This window comes from Castor canadensis, chromosome 3 (assembly GCF_047511655.1).
Source record: "Castor canadensis chromosome 3, mCasCan1.hap1v2, whole genome shotgun sequence".
Taxonomy (NCBI): domain Eukaryota; kingdom Metazoa; phylum Chordata; class Mammalia; order Rodentia; family Castoridae; genus Castor; species Castor canadensis.
In genome coordinates this window covers 72654868-72671711 of record NC_133388.1, presented here as the reverse complement: position 1 = coordinate 72671711, position 16844 = coordinate 72654868, and the positions used below count along the sequence as shown (strand labels likewise).

Sequence of the window (16844 nt, the reverse complement as noted above, 5' to 3'; positions counted from 1 at the left end):
ATGCCCTTTGTTTTTTCATGGACAGAACCTCTCTATACAGTCAGTTGCATGCCCTAACCTTTCCTACCTTCTAGTTTTTACTCATCTATCAAGGGCTAGTTGTCTTCCTCTAGGAAAGCATCTTTGATGCTTCACTTATAGTGGATGTTCCTTCCTTCTTTCTATGTTTCAACCTAACAGATGCCTCTAGTAAAGTTCATATTATACTGAATTGCCATTATGTGTTCAAAACAAAGTCCTTAATAAAAGGACTATATTTTATTCATTTATGTATTTCTAGTTCCTAGCATGATAGGAACTGTTACCATACAGTCAGTAATTGTTCTCCCCAAAATATTTGTTGACATATTTAGTGTTACTAAAAAAAAGTCACTATTATGTGACTCATGCAGAGAATAAATTTAATTTAAAGGATGAGAGCAAATTAACAAACCTCTTCCATTATAAATTTAGGCCAAAATTTTAACCTCCCTGTGTAACATAATTGGACCTCTCTACTGGAGAAACTAGGTCAAAGAACTGTTTTAGTGCAGGAAAAAGAAAATTGTAGACATTTTTAAACTGGCATGCATTTCAAATTTAAATGCTCAGCCTACCATGTCTGTTTTAAGGTACTGTTTTAGCTAGGTATATTATTATTTTATGATATTGTTCTTTTTTTCCCCCTCATATCTATAATGGAAATTCTTAGAGAAATAGTCAAAAAGTCAGAAATATTTATGGGTCCTTACTGTGAAATCATGTTTAAGAATTTAGAGAGATTAGACTGGGTATTGATGTTGCATGCCTATAATCCAGCACTCTGGAGGCAGACGTAGAAGGAGATTTTGAGGCCAGCTGGTCTACATAACAAGATCCTGTCTCAAAAAAAAAAAAGAATTTAAAGATTGAATTACTGCATAGAAAATAATCTTACAGCCTACAATTAGATCATGGCTACTACTTGCCCATATAGCTAGCACCTTGATGAAAATTAGAAAAAGATATTCTTTCCTCGAAATGCTTTACTTCCACCTTTAGGAAGTTGTCATGATAGGCTTATTTTATTAGAACAGGGTGCTTTTCTTCACATTCTGGAAAACCACAAAAATAAATAAGCAAATCTACAGTATCTTTGATATGAAGGATCCTCTCCCCTTTAGAAGTGGTAATCTTGTGTAATGTATATCCTGCCTTGTAGCATATGTGGCAGCCTTAGTCATGGAGTTCTATTTAGCATTCTCTCCTTGAATGTGTTACTACTGTTCAAAAGATAGTGAAGGTTTGCAGATGAAAATCAAAAAGTATCAGCTTTACTTTATTAACAGGGAGAAAAACCTGACTTTCAGTACCTCCAAGTAATTCTGAAGCCACATCCAGACCATGTCTCCTTCAGAATTGAAAGAGGACACCAATGAGCATGGTGTTTAGGTTGTTGCTTACCTAGTTTGCAAAGTATCTTAGCCTCAAGGGTTCTGAAATATTAAGTGTGTTAGTTATGGCTCTACAGAAGGTATATCTTCAGTTCTCAACTTCCTGTTGTAGAACGCTGGGGCAGATTTCCAAGTACAAATTTAAGGACTACAATGAGGCACCAAAATTGTAGCCAGATTTTGGTCTTCACTACTTCTTATTCTTCCTTGGTTCAGAATCTGAACTATGCTCGTGTGCAGTTCCTGGGATTGACACCTAACATATGATGCCAGGGAACTTTGTCCCTTGGTTAAAAATAAGCACTTATTTTCTCACAAAGAATGAAGTTTTGGCCCTGAAAGAATTTGAATATACTTTGTTTCCCTTGTTTTTACCCTTTATGTTTGGTCTCTGACCTGTGTTTTGGGTGAAGTGCAGGAATGCAGTGAGCCAGAGTAAATAACTCCAGGTGCGTTCTGGTTTTTAACCTCTCAAGAGGACTGTCATTGTAGAAGATCCATGATTTCAATAAGGCTAGGAGGTGGATGGGACATTGTTAGAACAGGTGCAGGTTTTAGGTTGTGGTTGGGGTTGCCCAGGAGTAGTGGGAAGGGAAGAAAACTGTGGAATGGAGGGCAGATGAAAAGATTCCTGGACCAGCATGAGAAACTCACTGAGTAAGGATCAATGATCTTATAAGCTGTATTTTTAGGGGTGACCAAGGATAGTAAAGATTTGAATAAATTATTTCCAGACTGATTGTCCTCAGAGGTCTGCTATCAGATTGTACCAAAGCACACACCCCTACTGAGGTCCCAGGTGCAGAGGAGGTCTGGAGAAGCAGCAGCTGGCAGGCTGGATCCAAAGCTAGGGTTGGCTCAGGGACCTGCCTTAGATGGATGAAAACATCCTTCCGTTACAAAAACTCAGCTGGTACTCATTGGATTCTAAGTGCTTGGTGGGATTTAAAGGGCCCTTTTCCTCTGTAGACCTGCCAAAAAGAGAGACTCATCCCACATATAAAATAAAGTTGATGAACTGACTGCCTCAGTGTTGTTTCTGAGCAGACAAAATCCTGAAGGAGTTCAGTGTAAGGAGCCATTTAAGAGGAGATTTCTCTAAGAAGTTGGTCTTTAAAAATGAACATTTTTCTGTATGGTCCTGACTTTTCAAGAAAACACAAAGAGTTACAAAAAAGGTAACACAGAACGTTGTCATATATATCCTTCACTAAGCTACTTCTAATGTTAAAATCTGCTCTAACCATGGTATATTTATCAGACTAAGAGATTAATATTGGTACATTACTATTAGTTATAAACTTTTTAGATTTTCCTCGGTTTTCCATTAATACCCCTTGTCTGTTCCAATGTATAATCCAGGTTTCTACATTTCATTTTGTTGTCATATGTCCTTGGTATCCTCTGGTTTATGACAATTTCTTTGCCTTTCACAGTCTTTTATGACCTCAGTATTAGTGAAGACTAATTGTAAGACATTTTGTGAAATGTTCCTGATTTGAGTCTGTCTGGTGTTTTTTCATGAATCAACTGAGGTGTTGGATTCGAGAGAGAATGCCATAGAATTGATGTGATTTTCTCCTCACGTCATACTTAGAAGACTCAGAATCTCCACACAACTGATACTGGTGGTTTAACCTTGATCAACTGGCTCAAGTGGTGTTTGGCAGTAAAGTTATTATTTTTCCTTCTCCATCTTCTTTTCCTTACAAGCATGTCACTAAGTTTAGCCACACTCAATGGGAGAGAAATGAGTTGCATCTCTATCTCTTGTAGGGAAGTCTATGAAAGAATCTTTGGGCAAATGTTAAATTTTATTTATTTGTGAATCTAGGGACTTGCATATGCTAGGCAAGCACTCTACCACTGAGCTGTGTCCTTAGCATGGGTATGTGTTCAAAGTACCACAGTCATTATAAAGCTGGAGGGGAAATATTTTGAGGCTATACACATATCTTCTTTTTTAAAAAAAAATGCCCACTGATTATAGTGGATTTTGCCTATAGCAATTATTACTGTGGTATTATAATGGTGGTTTTAAATTTCCTTCATTCGTCTACATTTATTAATTGCATTTTTTTCCGTAAGGAATGGATATCTGCTAATTTTTCTGTATTTATTTCCTTATTCAATCGTTTATGGCAGTATAGACCCCTAGAATTTTTTTTTACTAGCATCTAATACTCTTTTTATTTATCTCATTGTCTAAATTGTTCTGGCTTTGGCTATTGAATGTGCAGTTTTGAGAAGCTGGGGAAGATCTTTATAGGCTGAGAATACAGTGTAATCTATGATCTGGAAGGGGAGGAAATTGTGGGGTCAGAGAATCCAGGTTAAGTTCTGTTATAAGTGACAGAGCATGAGGAGAATTGATTGGGGGAGGGGTGACAAACACAGACCAGGAGGTTAGTGAGGCCAGAGTGAAAAGGAGCTGCAACAGCCAAGTTGGCAGCTATTTCAAAGCACAGAAACCAATTAATCACTGGACTGTTAAAAAAAAGGCCATCTAGATTTTGTCTTAGGTTCTGCTAAATAAAGTGTGGTGTGAGAGACTAATTAGAATTTTCTTCATTGTCTCTGAATTCTTTCTCCTTCCTGCAGGGAATATTTTCAACTACAGCTGTGATAAGGATTGAATCCTTACTGTTTTTTATTAAAGTTTCTGTGTACTTTCTAAGGCTTAATCTCAACAGAGACCAGAGTTCACTTAGTTTACAGGAAAAAACGTTTGTTTCTATACATTCATTTATTTTAAGTTGACTGCTCTTTTTCATACATTGAGGGAGCAACAGAGTGCTTCAATGCTTAAAGAAAGCTGGTGTTTCCTGTTGAGCAGTTTGTTACTGAATCGCATGTTAGTAGGGAGCTCTTCTCTTGGCTTAGTGTAGTAACTTGGGCAAGTCTTTCTCTGAGCATTTCTTCTTTCAGCACTGAAATGGAAATAATTTGCCTACTTCACAGGGCTGTTGTAAAAAGTGAATAAAATGATTGACTTTTAAAAATCACTTAGCACATTGCTTAATTTTTATAGGTACTCAATAAATGCAGAGAATTGTACTAGAACTGTGGGAGTCCTTGAAGGAGTGTCTAGTCTGTCCCTTTGTAGACCGATGAGTGACCCCGCCGGCATGCAGGTTAAATGTTTTATATTTCCTCTTTTGAATGCTTGTAATCATGCAGATCCCACAGTCATGAAAACATTCAGAGATAATCTCCTGTACATCAATTCTCTGTGACTTCTGTGCATTACAATGATGAATAAAATATGTTTACGATGTTATTAAGGATACAGCTTTGTAGGCATAATTAACAGTCCAATAAAACAAAGTAACATGGATACATTGTGAAGGAAATGAACTCTGCCTGATTCAGGAAAAGCTTCAGAGAGAAGCTGACATTTGAGCTAGATTCCTATTCCAAATAAGAATTTGCCAGGGAAAGGTATGTGTGTGCACACATGTGTGTGCATGTGTCTGTTTGTGTTTGGGGAGGAGATAATAGACTAGTGGAGGTCGTGTTTGAAGAATGGTGAGTAGCATGTGCAAAGGCATGGAAACATGACAATTATGGCATTATACTAGTTTATGTGACTCAAATATAAAGTGAATATAATGAGTCCACTATTCACTGATTTATTATACATAAATGTGTTGACTAAGCAGGGTCAAAAATAAGTAAATAAAAAAAGAAATTTCAAACCAAAAATTTTAAATGGCCACATGCACATTATACAGTTCAGTTGATGCAGAGAGGCTCTCAGCCCAGGTTATCGTCAGAATTTAAGACTTTATTCTATTGAACATGGGAATTATGCAAACAGAACTGTGTTTTAGAAAATCACTTTTCCAACAACTTGAAAGATCAGTCAGTGATTGGAAAGCCCAAAAATGCTAAGTAGCTCATTGTTATAGGCCCAGAGAGAAAAGACAAGACTGGTATGAGGCTGTGACTGTGGGGTTGGAGAGCAGATGAGAAAGTCAGAATTTTAGAGCTATATGTCAAGACATTGATGGAATAGGGGAAGAAAAACAGATGAGCCAATGATGGCTTTAGTGTTTATAGTTTCATCAAATGGATGGAGTATTATTATCTGAGATATAGACTAGATAGCACATATTTGATAATTTGGTGCTAGGTGCAGTGCTCTTCTGGTCACTGGGAAAAAAATAACATGTTTCTCTTCATTATAGTAGACCCTTACCATCAACAGGTTGATTATGTACCAAGTCTGAGGGAACACAGGAAAAGAAGCATTCAAGTCTACCTGGGGGAGTAGAGGATGGTTTTCATAGAGGAATTTTGACCAAAAATAATGAATTAGTTGGTTGCTAGGGAGAAAAGAGGGCTGTGGGATTCCATGAAGAGGGATTAATATTCTCATGGGCAAGAAAGCAATGAAAGAGAGTGGACCACAAAGGAAATGTCTGTTTTCCCAATAGAGTGTAAGTGAGGAGAGGGTAGAGACCTTGTCTCTCTTGTTCATCACTGTATCTCTAGTCAGTAGAAGAAACAAGATGTGATAGGAGGATGTAGAGGTAATCAATCAGGATTATTTTTGTAAGAGCTGAGCAGGAAAAGAAGGTGTGAGAAAGATGGTGCCAGGTTTGGGGGAAAATAATGTGATGTGCAGATTTGAAGGAGTTCAGTTAGTACTCTATGGGATGCTTCTAGATATTGATACAGAATTTCAATTGTGACCTCCCTGTATATTTCACTACAAGTAGGGCCCTTGAAAAGTCTGACAGCACTGGAGATTATGGTTGCTGCCTGGTGGGTAAGATCAGAATGGACTACCTGACTATAGGCAGATTTGTCTGCAACAGCAGTGTTCCTCACAGCTCTCCCATCTGCTGAAGAGGGAGTGGGATTAAGTGAACATTTAAGTAAATGCTTATCCCTATGTCTAAAGTAAATAGTCTTAATTTCTTTTGATCTTTCATACTAGTGTAAATACTGTGTACACATGTATGTAAGTGGAAAAATGAGACCTGTTGAAACTGTACTAGGAATGGGGGGAGAGGGGATAAATGAGAATAATGGAGGGGGTGAATTCAAGTATGACATATTTGATATATTGTAAGAACTTTTGTAAATGCTACAGTGTACCCTCAGCACAACAATAATAAATAAATAAATCTTATAAAACACACACACAAAAAAATTTTAATTTAGATCATATCCCCTTATGCACTACAGTACTACCCATTTCCTTTCCCCCTGTCTCTCCTCAGCCCAACTGAAGTACAGATGTTTTAAGGGAAAGTATATAAGATGTTAATCCAAAGAAAAAATGAGGAGTGGGCTTTTTGAATCATTTTACACAAATTGATGGGAAGACTACTTTTCTACATGATAGTTTACAGCACAAACAGTAAATCATGACAGCCACATCAGGCAGGTCAGAATGTTTTAGTTTTATTTATTGCTAACTAGTAGATTTAGGTTGCCGGGAATGCTTGACTCTGGAATCAGGCATTTAATTCAGAGTTAATGATGGAATTATGAAGAGTAATAGAATTGGGGAACAGCTTAAAAATTAGCTTGCTCCTGTCTAGGAGCTTTACATGTGAGGAAGCTAACACTCAAAGAGTCTAACCTATGTGCCCAAGATAGCACATGGGGCCAAGGTGGTTCCCACTCAGACTCCACTTGAACTTCCTCACTGCCTAATGTGTGAATCTGCTACAGATGTGGACATAGTGCCATATTCTCCAATTACTTCTTGAGTTGCTCTTATTTCTCCCTTGCTTTGGTAAGATATAGGGTGGCAGTAACTGGGTCAAGTGGGTCATCTCTGGACAGTAAAGTTATCTAATGATTAAGTCATAGGAGAGTAGGGAGAGAGACAGCGATTATCAAGACGAGTTTTATGTAGCCCAGAAAGCACAATTCTTCATGCTGAGACCCAGGTCTCTTCCTTTGTGGAGCACTCCCAAGGATACTCCTCATCAAGAGTGTCTTGACATTAGGACTTGCTGGCAAACCCAGGACCCATCAAACTCTCCTTTGGAACTAACCATATAATGTGTGCGTTGTACGGTTAGTTAACACTTTTGAATCCCAATCTCAATCCTTTTCTGTCTCTGGACAGCTTCTCCTCGTTATCCTGGCCCTGTGGGTGTTGCTCTTGGGGAGCTCGTACACAGGCCAACTGTCAGAGTGCTTCTAGGATTCCAGGCAGTCCTCCCAGCCAGCCTTTCCCCTGTCCACGCAGCAGCCAGTCCAAACTTTTACTTCAAACCCCTCCCTCTTCTCTACCCTTCTCAGAGGAAGGCCATGCTCTCTGCTTTACCAAAAACCTTTTGATCATAAGGTAAGAAGCCTCAGCTTCCTCGCCCTCATGCCTTCTTACTGCCTTTGCACTCACTATTTCCTCCTTTCTCAGGGGAGAGGGGTTTCTGTACTGTCTTCAGTTAATCTACCCTGTCCCACTTCCTGGGCTCCTTGACGCTGGTCAAACCCTTCTCTACAACTTGTATCTTCAAGCCTACTTTGTTGGCTCTTCCCCTTAGGATGTAAACACTCTCAAAATCTCCCATTAAAACTAATGTAAGTAAAGCCACACACATGAAACAGCAATCCATGGATCTTATCCTCTGCCCAATATTATTTCTCTCTCTCTTGCCCATCTTGTTTGCACTCCCTCCAAGAAAAGCTACCTCTGCTCAGGCTCCATGACAAAACTGCTTGTCCTGCTCTTTCCCATTTGAAGTGACTGGATGCCTGATAACCACACTTCATTATTTTACTAGCTAACAAATCATCCTTTACTTAAAATGTGGCACTTGTACTAAATTTGATGCTGTGAATTCCCCTCTCTCTCAATATTCATGGTAATATTTCCATACATGCACAAAATTTACTTTGATCAAATTGACCTCCCCATTACTTTTTATCTCCCTTTTCCTTTTATAAACAAGTTTCAGTGGGACTCATTACTCTATTTTCATACATGCATGTGAAGTACTTTGATCATAGTCACCTCCTTTTACCTTTTCCTTTTATCCTCCCCCTGGTTCCCACCCTCAGATAGTCCTCCCTTCTCCTGTTCTACACTTGTGTCATTTTTTTTTTTAGGTCTAGATTCTGCATATGAGAGAAAGCATGTGATATTTGTCTTTTTCAGCAGGAGTTAATTCTTATGAGGCAGTCCCTTCTTATGGCAAGTCCCTTCAAAGTTTCTTCCAGAGGAGTTATCAGACTGTGCACTGATAGCCTGTCTCCTATAGCTCCCTGAGGCTGATGGTGACTGTGGGTGGGGTGGGGAATAGCTATGATCCTTGATACTCTCTGATTTTAATCCAAGATCTTTAGAAACCATTGTAAAAGCAAGATAATCTGTCCTGAAAATTAAGCCTTCTAAATTTTAGAGTGTTGACTTTAACTGACATTATTTTATCTCTTGCTGTGTTTCTTTTCTAACTAGAGATTGAAGTCTTTCTTTGTTTACATTTAGGTTAGGAAATGATGTGTGTAGTATATGTGTTGGGGAGTAAAGATAGAAAGTGGTATGGTCATCAAAGCTGTGAAAAAGCATATTCATTTATGTGTGATCAAAATGTTAATTATAAAAATTGAAGTGTTCTAATCTCAGGCTTGTGCCTTAGGAGAAAGAAAGGTTTGTGTTAGGTCATAGCACAGCCCAGAGGAGGCTGAGGGGAAAGAAGTTCCGGTGCATACTTCAGGATGCTTTACAGACTAGTCTGACCTCCCTCTTCAGGAAGCTCCAGAGTAGATTCTTGAAAGGGGCTTGCATGGCAGTCAAGCATAAGGGCATTATAACATTGCTGCTCAACTCAAATCATGAATTATTCAGAAGGTCTTTTGGAAGTCCTCCTGGGAACAGTGGCCCTATTCCCCTGGGAAAGGCTCAGCTGAATGAGAGAGGCCCAACCATTTCTTAAGACTTGGCAGCTGAAAATTTCTTTCCTGCCTCACTAAGTCAACAAAACAACAGGGCCTCCAAAGCATAGATCAGTGTCATCAGTTTGTCATCTGGAGTCTTGTCACAGGCCCAATAAGACATGCATTTCCACAGCAGTCACATGAAGCATGGGTTAAGAATATGAAGTGGCCAGAAGTGTTTGTCAATTTTGTCTCCTTGCATGTTTGTTTTTAAAATTAATTGATCAGGAGCTCAGTTTATGAACATAAACATTATCAAATACTTAGTTTGAAAAAAAATCAGATCTTTCTTTGGACCTGGAATTAAAGTGAACAGATTTTTCTTTTTCTTTGTTTTTATTGAAAGTTGGCTACTGATTCTAATATGTATTCATATATTTTGAGGTGTTTTTAAACAGAAATGTACTGCTATCAATCATATTTTTATAATCTTAATTTTCTTTCCAGTGACTGTATCGCCTTTATTATCCAGATCCTTAAGGCTTTTGTTTTGTCCTACTTTCTCCAGCCTATTTTCCTTCACAGACATGTGGAATGGGGCAAGAATGAACTCCCGGCTAGCTCAGTGAGGTATACATTAAAAACTTTTTTGGATTTCCATTTTAATCTGACCAAACTCCTTAGCTACTTTAATCCTTATTGCTTTTTTTTCTCTGTTACTTACTACTGAAAAATAGTCAAGTCCAACCTCACATTCCTACCAAGTTATAGTCTGGCCTATTGTGTGGGAATGCCTCTAGAGTCAGAAAACTCAGTGCCTCATAGATGACACGTTTATTTTCAGGTACACTTGGCTGCTAAAGAGTCCAAACCTGTTGCCCTCCATTTTCCTTCCATTGGTTTTACTAGAACCCTATAAGGAATATTTAATCTTTTTTTCTAGAACTTTTAAAGCAGTTCTCATGTCTTCCACTTCCTCCCTCCCTCATCTCTTTCTAAGACCAAACTATCTCAGTTTCCGTTTTGCCCTCTGTTAACACCTGATTGCTATTCACATAGCAGGAAAGGGATTATGTTCCCATTAGCACTGAACAGGACTGAACCTAGTCCATTACAGAGTAAGGTAGGACTACCATTCCATTTCAACCCAAATTCGCCACTTCTCTAGCTGAGTGTGGTGGTGCTAACCTCTCCCAGAGTGAGGGATCATGGAGAGTTCATGGCCAGCCTGGGCTACATAGTGAGACCTTGTCTCAAAATGTCAAACCAAAGCAAAGCATTTACATTCCCTTTAAATCATAACTCCCTAGGGCAGCTTAACATGGGCATTTAATATTTTTTAGTTTCTTTTTTTTTTTTTTGGCAATACTGGGATTTGAACTCAGAGCTTCACACTTGCTAGGCAGATGCTCTACCACTTAATCCATGCCCCCAGCCCTCTTTGACTTAGTTACTTTTAAAAGAGAGTCTCATGTTTTCCCCTGAAGCCAGCCTCAGACTTCAACCTGCTTGCTGTGAAGCTGGGATGACAGGGGTGCACCACCATAACTGGTTTCTTCGTTTACATAGGGTTTCACTACCTTTTTGCCCAAGGTGGCCTTGAACCTCAATCATCCCAATTTCAACCTTCTGAGTAGTGGGATTACAAAAGTGAACCACCTCACTAAGTCTACCTGGCCATTATTTCTAAGCCAGTATGTTTTGTTCCATTTTGCAACAGATCATATGGTACATGGCACTTGCAGACAGGGTCAGAGTTTCTGAAACATCTGCCATTTGTTAAGAGGGACCTACTAAAATACTGAAAGATTATGGACAAGGCAGCACAAATCACAACTTGATGCACCTTGGTGCTTGCCCTCAGGGCAGTGGCATCACTTTCACACAGAAGGAAGAGACTTTCTTGATCCTTGGCCACCATCAGTTTGCATCTTATAAAGATAGTACTATTGATGTGACATTCATTTTTTTTTTCCAATCCTGGAGTTTGAACTCAGGGCTTTGCACTTGCCAGGTAAGAAGGTAAGTGTTCTACTGCTTGAGCCATGCCTCAAATCCTGATCTGACATTCTGAGTTGTTATGAAGAATGATTATAAAACTGGTTGTTGAATGTTAGATTTGCAATGTGCTATTTACTGCTTAATTGCTAGATCTGTACCCATTGAGTTTGATTCTATATGAACTAGAAGTGTTGTTCCCAATGTACGGCCATTAGCAGAGCTCTGCAGTGTCTTTAACTGCACAGTCTGGGGGCATAGATATAAATAGCTTATTGATTAATGAGAGAGGAAGACAGTGGCTCTGTTAATGCTGGTGAAATGGAAAAAGTACTGAGTAACTTGCCTAAAATAAATCTTTTACTTTACTGTAAGCAATAGAGAGGTAAATGGTTCTCTTAAGGTTAAAACTTATTGCTCTGATAAAGGGTATCAAAAGGAAAACAAATGAGTAAGTGATTAGAGAACTGCTTGGGGTTTGTTCTTTTCTAGATTTGCCGGCATGCAAAGACAAGGGCAAATTTTAGTACCGTTGGGACCTGCCTCATTCTTTGTGTATACTTTTCATAATTCCATCCTTATTCCTTGTGTAACAGGAAGAGGAGTGACTCAGCATGACTCCTGGTTTTTGGTGTCAATAGATTCCTAAAGGTACAAAACTAAGTCAATGAATCATCTTGTTTAAACTCACTCTGTAAGATTTCTTTTGAGGGAAACTATGTAATAGTTTAGTAATGTTGAGAAGTAGCGGGGTATATGTTAAACTATAGCAGAACTCCAGAAACATGAATATCAACTAAGCCCTAAAAGTAAAGTCTGGTCTTATTTTCTACGACCTAAAAGTTATCATAAAAGACACGTGTATTCACATGGATTTTAGAGAGATCTAACTTGCATGTAAAAAATTCATCTAAAATAATTCCTGATAAAGGTATTATTTAAAAAACACTATTTGTGTTTTTTAAATATTAAAATGATTGTATAAAGATTGGTGCTATTGACTTTCCATAGAGAGAAAGATCGTGATAGGTTGAAATATGTAGGAAAAGCTTCATGAAAAAGGCAAGACCTTTTATATTGTTGTTTTCTTAAGGATGAGTTGATGAGAACCCTACAGAAAGAGGCAGGAGAATATTTTGGAGAACAGATAAGCTACAGCTTGGAGTCAGACTTAGCTTTGAGTATCATGTGCAGGTTCCTTGGGCAAGCCACTGATTTGGTGGGCAAGTTCCTCATTTGCAGGATATGCAGATTACTCCTCTCTACTCCTCTCTCTTTCCCTCTCTATTTCTCTCTTTTTCTTCATGTCCATTCCTCTCCCACCTGCCCTTCTCTCTCCTCCCCTCCTCTTTCATTTCTTTTCCTTCCCATACCTGTTTACTGAGTATCTACTTTATTCCTGGCACTGTTCTATGCCCTGGGGATATGGAATGCCCCTTTCGCCACCCCTGTAGAGAAGATGAACAAATAAATGGCCAAACAGAAGGATACACTTGGTCTTGAAGAGGGGAACTTCAGGGTGGAGTGGCTAACAAGCTGGGAGAAAAGGAAGTCTTGTTATACGAATCAAAATTTTAACCACTTTGTAAACAGAGCTTATTAATATAACATTTTCATTTACTTTTGATATGTCCTTTGTGAGTTTCTGTGACTGTAGTAGAGTTCTTAGTTATTAGGATTTTTATAAAGAAAACACCATTGACAGGCAGAGGAAGGAATATTTTAAAGAAACTTGTACCAATATAAAGTTTAGTGGATAATGTGGTACTGTTAAGAATGATTAGACATTTACCAGATCGAGAAATAATGGAATGGTCTTCCAGGCAAAGACAAAAGTCCAACAAAGCCTGGACACAGAAGAGAAGGCATTAGGAAATGTCGATTCATTACATTTCATTTGACTAGAATAGAGGGTGTGAAATAGGGAGAAAAGAGAAGGTTGGAGGGATAGATTGGAGCCAAGTTACGAAGAATCCACCTAAGAGGTTTGGCTGCTGTCCTGGAGATGACAAAGAATCTTTGTAGCCTACATCTTCCCTTATATTTTATTAGGAATAGTATATATATATATATTATAATATATATTAGGACTAGTATATATATACATTTATATTATATTTATTAGGAATAGTATATATATATGTATAGCCAATTTTAAGAATTATATAATGAGCAAATGTATACTGTCTAGATTGTGCTACTAATATTTCACTATACTTGTTTAATCACATATCTATCCATCCTTTTATAATCCATGAAGCCATTTCATTGTTTATATATTTTGAAACAAATTACAGACTTTAGTATATTCCTTTATAAGTGTACATCATGAGTATCATTTTAAATATATTTGATATAAAATTATAATCATAGGTTTTAATGTATGAGAATAATATAATGTTATATTTAAGAAATATCTCAGTGAGGTTTCAGGATGTTGTAGTGGGAAAGGATTTGGGGGATAAGACCCTTAAAGCACAAGAAAAACAAAAATAGACAAAAGGAGTTACATCAAATTAAAAAAAAAATCTGTACAGCAAAGGAAAATATCAGCAAAGTGAAAAAACAACAGAATGGGAGAAAATATTTGTAAAAATACATCTGTCTTAGATTTAATATCTAGAATATTAATAATATTTAAAGAATTCAACTCAACAACAAAACCCCCCAAATAATCTGTTTTTTTAAATGAGCAATAGATCTAAATCAACATTTCTCAAAATAAGTCATATAAATAGTCAACAGCTTTATGAAAAAATGCTCTATATCAGTAATCATCAAGGAAATGCAAATCAAAACTGCAATGAGATATCACTTCCTTCTAATTAGAATGTCAATTAACAAGAAGACAAAAGAAGGTTGTGTGGATAAAAAGAGGCTGGATTGCATCACTGCATATTATATGTATGCAAATATCACACAGACTCCTCTACAACTAAAAAATGTTAATCAAAATAAAATTATTTTTTAAAAAAAGACAAAAAATAACAACTGCTGGCAAGGATGTTGAGAAAAGGGAATGCTTGAACTTTGTTGGTGAGGATGTAAATTGATACACCCATTATGGAAAACAGCATGGAGGTTCCTCAAAAAATTAAAAACAGAACCACTATATAATCCAGCAATCCCCTACTGAATGTCTATCCAAAAGAAATGAATTCAGTTTGTTGATGAGACATCTGCACTCCCATATTTATTGCAGCACTATTCATAGCAACCAAGATAGACAACATGTCTATCAACTGATGAATGGATAAAGAAAAAATGGTACATATACATCCCAGAATACTAGAATACTATCTTAACATAAAAGGAAGAAATTCTGTCATTTGTGACAGCATGGATGAAACTTAAGGTCATTAGATTAAATGAAATGAGCCAAGCACAGAAAGACAAGTCTCATGATCTCACTCATGTATGGAATTTTAAAATGCTGATCTTAAAAGTTGAGAGTAGGGCCAGTCATGGTGATACATACTTATAATCCCAGCTACTTAGGAGGCAAAAAAGTTAGCAAGGCCCTATCTCAACAACTATGCTAAGCATGATGACACATGCCTATAATCCTAACTACGTGGGAGGTATAGGTAGGAGGATCAAGGTCCAGGTGACCCCAGAGCAAAATGAGAGACCCTATCTGAAAATAACTGTCCAAAAAATAACTAAAGCAAAAAAAAGGGCTAGAGGTGAAGGTCAACTGGTAGAATGCATGACTAGCAAGCATGAGGCCCTATGTTCAAACCATAGTACTGCCAAAAAAAGAAGTTGAGAGTACAGTTGTGGTTACCAGAGGCTGGGAGAGAAGAGAGGACAGGAGGGAGGGAGAAAGGTTGATTAGTGGCTACTAAGATAGGTAGAAGAAGGAAGTTCTGATGTTCTGCTGTGTAATAGAGTGACTATAGGTCATGATAATATGCCGTATGTGTGCGTATATGTATATATTTAAAGCCTAAAAAAGGATTTTGAATATTTTCACCATAAAGAAATGTTAAATGTTTGAGGTTATAGATACGTTTACCCAGATTTGGACATTGCACAATGCATTCATGTGTCAAACATCACATGGAGCTGGACATAGTGGCTCTGTAATCCTAACTGCTTGGCAAGCTGAGATTGGGAGGATTGTGGTTTGAGACCAGCCTGGGCAAAAAGTTCATGAGACCTCATCTCAATCAATAGCTGGGCACAGAGGCATGTGCTTGTCATTCCAGCTGCAGTGGGAAGCATAATTAGGAGGACCTTGGTCCAAGTCAGCTGGGCAAAATGAGACCTTTTCTCAAAAAACGACCACAGCAGAATGAGCTGGAGATGTGGCTAAAGCATACCCAGTAAGTGTGAAGCCCTACACTCAAACCCCAGTGCCACCAGAAACAAAACCAACTCCCTCACATGGTACCCCATAATTATGTACAAGTTTTATGTATCTGTTTAAAAATAGAAATATTAGAAACCTACTTCATAAATCAAAATGAAAGACTCATAAGAATTTGCTGAGAGCCTGTCATAGGAATGGAGAGATACTGATTAATTCAGGAGATGATCCAGAAATGGCATCCAGGGACAAGTTGACCAGCTGAATGTGGGCAGGGGAATAGCGGAGGGCAAAGTCAGGGTTGGGGAGTTTCAAAAGTGAAAAAAACAAATTCAAGATTTTCTAGTGTGCACAACTGAGTGTTTGATGATGCAATATGTAATGCAGAGGGGAAAAGAGGTTTAAATTAGAACAGAAGATAATAAGTATAGTTTTGAAAGTGTTGAGTTCAAGGTGTCTATAGGACATTTCAGGTAGATATTTTCAGTTGGCATTTGGAAATACTTTCTGGCATTCTGGAGAAATATGAGGGATGGGTTTATAGATAGGGATGCATCAGGCAAGGAAATTGCATTGTTGTAACTCAAGGACAGCATTTGGAATAAGTAGGAAAAAGTGACTATAGAGGAATAGTTCTAAGGAAAACAATTATTTAAGGAACCCGAAGAAAATGCTGAGCCAATGAAGAAGGCAGAAAGGAATATTCAGAAGGCTAGAGAAGAAACCAGTCCTCAGATACTTATTATCTGTCATATTTATATATTTATATTTATAGTTCATGCAATCCTTTTAGATGAGGAAATAGGAAGGCTCAAGGTCAAAACAGTCAAGTATATGATGAAGGTCTTGCAATTCGTAAATGGCAAAGTCAGTTTTTGAACTTAAGTTGTTCAGACATGCCTTATCATGGTGGCCAAGAAAAGGAGTTTCCAGGAGAGAAGAGTCAGCAGGTCACAGTCCTGCATGATCTGACCCTAACCTACCTTTTCAATCTTATATTCTTCTTCACTTACTCAAGACTGGTCAATTTAAAATGCTCCATGTCTTCTATAAAATCTCAAACCATACTATAGTCTACAAAATGTTTTATGGATCACTAATTCCATGAGATGAAAAAAAAGTTATCTCCTGGTCAACCAGTTCTATCCATCTCTTGGAATTTGCTAACTACATTAGTTCATCAAAGTGTTGGGAAGCCCCACAATAAACAGCCTATTCTAACTGTATCCAACAAGTGTTTCCCAAACTTGTTTAACCTTGGGATCTTCTCACACAAC

The 16844-nt window shown here is 37.8% G+C and overlaps 1 protein-coding gene across 5 annotated transcripts in view; it reads left to right on the top strand.

Annotated features, from left to right (window-relative positions):
* Window positions 1–16844, top strand: part of Akap6 (A-kinase anchoring protein 6) — a 515042-nt gene that overhangs the window by 28368 nt on the left and 469830 nt on the right. Inside the window, exon 1 of one of the 5 annotated variants that reach the window (XM_074068189.1) lies at window positions 4525–4546. The exons of the other annotated variants lie outside the window; for them this stretch is intronic. The gene's annotated coding sequence lies outside the window, so the exon portion shown is untranslated. Of the gene's footprint in view, window positions 1–4524; window positions 4547–16844 lie in introns of those variants that run through there. 5 annotated transcript variants of the gene reach the window in all.